We start from the raw sequence: 5,999 nt of genomic DNA, 5'->3' as shown, positions 1-5,999 counted from the left end.
GCGGAAATGTTTGTATTATAAATTAGCTATAATACCATGTTTCATATAAGTTTCATTTGACGCATTCGAAACTAAGTATCTAAACATTTAAAAGACAATTTAAATATTATTCTCTACACCTATACAATTAGCATTTAATCAAATTCATAATGGTATTAATCCGGAACTTGGACTTGAGAATGAAAAAATTTTAACCTGCCATCGTAACTTTGTTTATTGCAAAAATATTACAAATGCAGTCTAGCTGAGCTGTCTGTCGGTGCATATTGCATATTTATGCAAAGTTTCATTTCAGTCTGTGCTGATCAAAGACAGAGGAAAAAGAAAATTTAGCGTCCAAACAGATGAATGCTGACAAGAACATATACGATATTCGCATATTACCAGTTAGCTATTGCCTGACAAATGTACTTCGGATTTTGCAGTATTACTGATTTACCTCTTTCGAGATCGTAAACCCATCAGGTATGTCTTCGTATGACAATGTATAGTGAATAAATTATTGTTGAATATAAAATGATAAATTGCAAATTTGACAACTTTTACTACGTAAAATGTTTTTATGTTTATGTAAATAAATCATATTTGAAAGGTCCAAGTGACTTACTTTCTAACACTCCATATTTTAGCATTCACCTTTCACTGACATTTTTATGAAAATTCTTACATGTTTAGAACAGTATGTTGCATAGAAAGATTTTTAAATTTTAACAAATCTTAGCCACGTAAAGAAACAGATGCGTATGTTAAAACTGACAAACCAAAAATAAATATGTAAGGGATGTTTATTGTTATTTTTCTGCCTTATAATCAAAGTTTCTCGTTTGTAAGTCCACGGTATGGTGGAATATTATTGCATCCGCTTAAGCAGATAGTTTTCGCGAAAAGTTGTACTGTTTTCGTGAAAATTTAAAAAGTTTTCACGAAAAGAATCTCTTTTCCTAAGTGGAAAACTTTCCCGATAGTGCCAACAACTGCATACGGTTAAGATACGGAATGAACAGAACTAATAAAGGGACTTAAAAAATACGTTGATTTAGTAACCCATCTGAGTGTTATAATTAAATATCTATAAGTTTTACACACTCTTAGGGGTGGTGGTTGGGGATTCAGGTGGATTTACATACTTAATTCCGTAGAACTGGGGACTACTGTGTTATCTTTATGCAGTTCAGGGCACTATTTTGACATCAATAACCAGATAAAATTTTCAAGAAAACTTTATGATTAACGTATGCAGAAATATGCTACCATACCATGGCGCAATTATTTTATTTTATAGGAACGTTTGCCTTAACGAGATGGTGTTTGAGACGCAAGACTCGGGAACCTATATCAAAGGTTATAATACTATGACTGTATCGTTCTGTAATTAATAAGATTTTGATTTTAACTATTTTCTAAACTTGAAATCATATTCATTTTCTTTAAAGTAGCTAGACTATAGTAAAGGCGAGACTAATTTAAGGGTCAGCAAGTTTAGATAAAGCATGACAAGTTCCATCGTGGTATCTATTCGGCGTGCAGATATCTATCCTTATTATAAGATGTTACTGGATTGCTTTCCTTAAATATACCTTGTTAGAATATATTATATACTAATTCCACTAAGGTGGCATGAGAAATGGTCAGCAGTTGACACATCATCTTTTACGGTTTTGCTATATAACTCTGGTCTCCTCGACAGACTGCAGAGCGCCTTAGCTTTCGAACAGAGCTGTAAGATGATGGGTGTCTCTCAGTTTTGGCATTTAAGATTCTAAATTATAATTATTATTAAACTTATTTTATTTTAAAGGACTATTTTGGAACTATGGATAAATTAATTTAAGAAAGATAGAATTATTTATTTTAAATGTGCATCTAGAGAGAGAGATTTTATGTATTAATTAATTCAGGATAATTTCGGGATTTGGAATGAATAAATCATATCTAAAGAACTTTGTACCTCATGTTTTTATGTACTAAATAAAATCCACTATACGATCGACTAACGAACTATATAAAACGGCTGATAGGGGTACAGGGTCTAGTTGATACTTGAAGGCCAAAGGTCAAGCCTGTTTATGCAATAATTGTGATACGGAAATGCTTTGAGCATTTTGTTTATAACTGGCGATAATTTTTGAGCACGATTATATGATTCTGGCTATATGTGCAGATGGAAATGCCCGGTTTGAAGTCAAATGTTTTGGCATAATGAGGCTCTACCGAAAACAGTTACCCGAAAGTCGGATATACTCACTGCATCTATAACCAGCGAAATATGTTTTTAGCATAATTATAATACTTCTTACAACTTAGTTTCAATTGTGGAATAAACAAGGCTCTTTGAAGCATTCGTCATTGTCCCTTCTCTTGAGAAGGAACACTTTGATTCGGTAAGTCACACTTGACTGAGCAACTAACCTCGAATGCTGTTGTCACTACAAGCTGGCCAATCAAACTCCATGACCTTAGAAATAACCTCTGACGTTAAAATTATTCTTTTGTAATTTAAAATTTGAAGTAAATATCTAAATATAAAATAATTTAGTGAAAGATGCCCATTGAACATCTTAAAAGTAAAAACTAATCATTTTCTACCTGTACATAGTTATAGGTCACAACCATCTAAATAGTTTTCCCTATATATTCTATATAAAACTGACAATTTTTAAAGAATTTCCAAACATAGCTAGACCCATTTCAGAAAACAAATCCTTACCTCATTTTAAAGAGTTATGATAAAACTGATATAAAATGAAAAGAAAAGTAGGGGTCATGTATCTTCTAAGAGAGATTTTTCTGGTCACATTTGCTTACGTAAACTAACATCAAAATCACACTGCTGTGACCTGGAAGTACTACTCATACTACAACTGAGATTTACTTCACCAAATACAACCTGCTCTCACATTTGTCCAACCAAAATGTCACAAATACATCCACAATGAAATTTAAACAGAAACTAGCTTTAATTTAGACCTCTGATGCCATGCCAAGTGAAAAATTAGTGTTCAAATACCTGGCAGCCATTACGCGACTAGACCAGATGGCTCCCACGCTGGTTCCTTTAGTATAGTTAGGCCTATAAATCGTTGCACTTCAATATCAATTTCAGCGGACATGATAAGAGCAGACCATGGTTAAATTATAGTATTTCCACTTGATGTTTGGGGGCATCACTGCATAAATAATATGAAAAAAAAAATGTCTTTGCTGGAGCTTTGTTCTTGTTCTATGTAGTTTGAATGTCATTATTATTATTATTATTACTAGGTGGGCCGGTGGACACATTTGACCGTAAATCCAGAGGTCGGGGGGTTCGTATCCTTGGTCAGGCACTGGAAATTTCTGAAACGCTCTTGGGTGTCTCCCGCCTAACTAAGAGGCCTGTACTGGGTCTTCCCAGGAAAGCCAGTCACGTTAAAGAACCAGACTGTCTATTTGCAAAGAGCTAGGCTAAATTACCCTGATAGGCCTGTATCTAAAAGGGATTTATCTCTATCTCTTCTGGGAGCTTTATCTCACACTGTCCCTCTGGTCAGATCGCTCTGTGTCTATACTAGTGGGGGATAAATTTCTCGCCCTGTGTGACTGCGTTTGCTATATGTAAAGCGACTTTGAACACGTTTATCATCAAAAGGGCGCTATATAAATATGGTATAATATTATTAATAATAATAGTCTGAATGTGATTCAATGTAATAAAATATAACCTAGAGGTTAACATATGCTTTAATGCGAATTCTTCGGCCTTTTGTGCATTTGTAAAGAATGCAGTTTGTACAGAAACCTTATACATACAATCTTTGTTCATTTCTGATTTCAAAGAGACTTTGTGTTTAGCTTATACTAGTTTATTTTAGGTCGATTGTGAAGCAAGATTAATCACTCTCAAAACTTCTTTTCTGGTGGATTCCATCGTCACGATGGTAAGAGAGACTAGAAGCCAGTTTAACCCCTTTTGTGCTGAGAGCCATTTGTCCCATTTTTCACGTCTTTGGTATGACGCGGTCGGGGATCGAACCCACGGCCTCCCGCACTCGAAGCGTACGCTCAACCACTAGTCTATCGAGGCTTTGTGTCAAATAATAAATGTAAAATTAACAAGCAAACCTAAAAAGAAACGACAAATGTCAGATCTGTTTCCTATCCCCAAAACATTGTATTTCAATGACACACACTGGTTATTATTGATTGTATGAATGTTTTTGTAAACCTCTTGTAAATATCTGCAAGAAAATCAATTATGAATATTTTTGGACTGAATGTGTCATAAATTTAATGAAATGTGCATTTACTGTCAAAAATAATGCGCCAAAACTGATGCAACTCCATTTCGGATGTCATAACAATATATTTTGGTCGACGAAAACCATTAATTTCATCAAGAATTTCAGTTCTAATTAATATAAGGAAAACATATATAAAACGGAAAAATATAACAGCAAATGTCATTGTACATGAACGAATGTCACGAAACATTATGATGTGTGCATGCATATAAATTCATTGTCTTGACTTAAGATGTTAATTGATTAATTGTACAGTATCTAAAAATAAGTTTGCAAGGAAAGTGAGGGTAAAAACAACATGCGTTTTATATAACCCAGGGAAACGGTTGTTCTTTGTCAGGTTAATGAAGTAATATGTAATGAATTGCATATAGCAATAGAAACTCTCTCTACAAAAATCATGGGGTCGAATGAGGGTGTTCCACTCCTTTAGAGGGGCTCTTTTCAATAGAATGAAATTATGAACTTTGGAGTGGTTTCCTTTTTTTGTCAGTTTCAGTTTAGACACTATGGTCTGCCTATAGTTCAGAAAATGTTTTTGATGTCATTCTTTGTAAAAGTTCGACAGCCATATTAATTAATTAATTATTTATTTTTTATGAATATTTTGAAAGCTGTCAATGTCAAATGTTATTTTTGCTGTTAAGGTAATATTTTTACTATTCTTCCTACTTTTTTATATAAACTCCCAATTTTTAGGTGAATATTATAAATTTGAGAAGTAAGTAGATTTATTTAAACTGCGACGGAAAAAGGACTGACAAAAAGAGCTAGTTAAACCTTTCGTGTTCGCTGACATTTTGTTGATATAAGACTGTCCTTTATCAAAGCCTTATCAAACTTCAGTTGTTTTAGGCTTAACATTTTAAAAACGCATTTTTGTCATCCTTTGTGGCAAATAAAAGTCAAACAAACAACTACTGAGTATGTGCATTTCATCAAAATTATATTTCATCGTTGACACTTAAATAAAAATCTACAAAGAGATCATTTGGAAGCGTACAACGCAACAGAGTAAATTGATAGAAGACTCGGTTTGATCAAGTCCATTTGTGAGATCATAAAATGTGCAAACCACCCCAATATTATCTGAAACGGCCTATAAATGCTACTCATATGCGTGGTAGTTAGAAAATACCGCCAAAACTACGGATAGATCAATGTTTTAAAATACATATCAATACAGTTTATTACATTCCATGAGCAAGAAAGCGATGCTGTTCATAACTTTAAATGCGCTGAATTGATTTACTAGTATTCGGCTTTTATCGAAAACGACAAAAAGAAGAAAAAAACGCACACACACATAAATCCCGATTCAGCGTCTCAGCCTAACATCTACATTACAAGTTAGGTACAAATCTGGTTCTAGGAGTGTTTAATAGCCAGCTAAGAAGTTCATAGTACGTCACGTTTGAAAGCATTTGACATATCTATATATATAGTTGTCTCTGAGAAACCTGCTTACATGCGAAAATCTAATCTCAAATGAATTCTATGTTAAAAAGGCGCATATAATTTTGACAAAATAAAAAGTTACATTTAGTTAGCATAATCTATATGACTTTGAATGACCAGTCACGCTACTCCTTGTCCTTGCATCGGCTTAGGCGGAATTCTATTCGTCGAATGGACTCCTAGGGAGATACTTTTGTAGCAGCCATAGAAAGGGTTGTTGCACATGCCATTACCTCACATATTGAACAGATTCAATCAAAC

The sequence above is a fragment of the Mercenaria mercenaria genome, chromosome 11, assembly GCF_021730395.1.
Source record: "Mercenaria mercenaria strain notata chromosome 11, MADL_Memer_1, whole genome shotgun sequence".
Taxonomy (NCBI): Eukaryota; Metazoa; Mollusca; class Bivalvia; order Venerida; family Veneridae; genus Mercenaria; species Mercenaria mercenaria.
The sequence above is the reverse complement of the archived record's forward strand: the minus strand, read 5'-3'. Positions refer to the sequence as shown.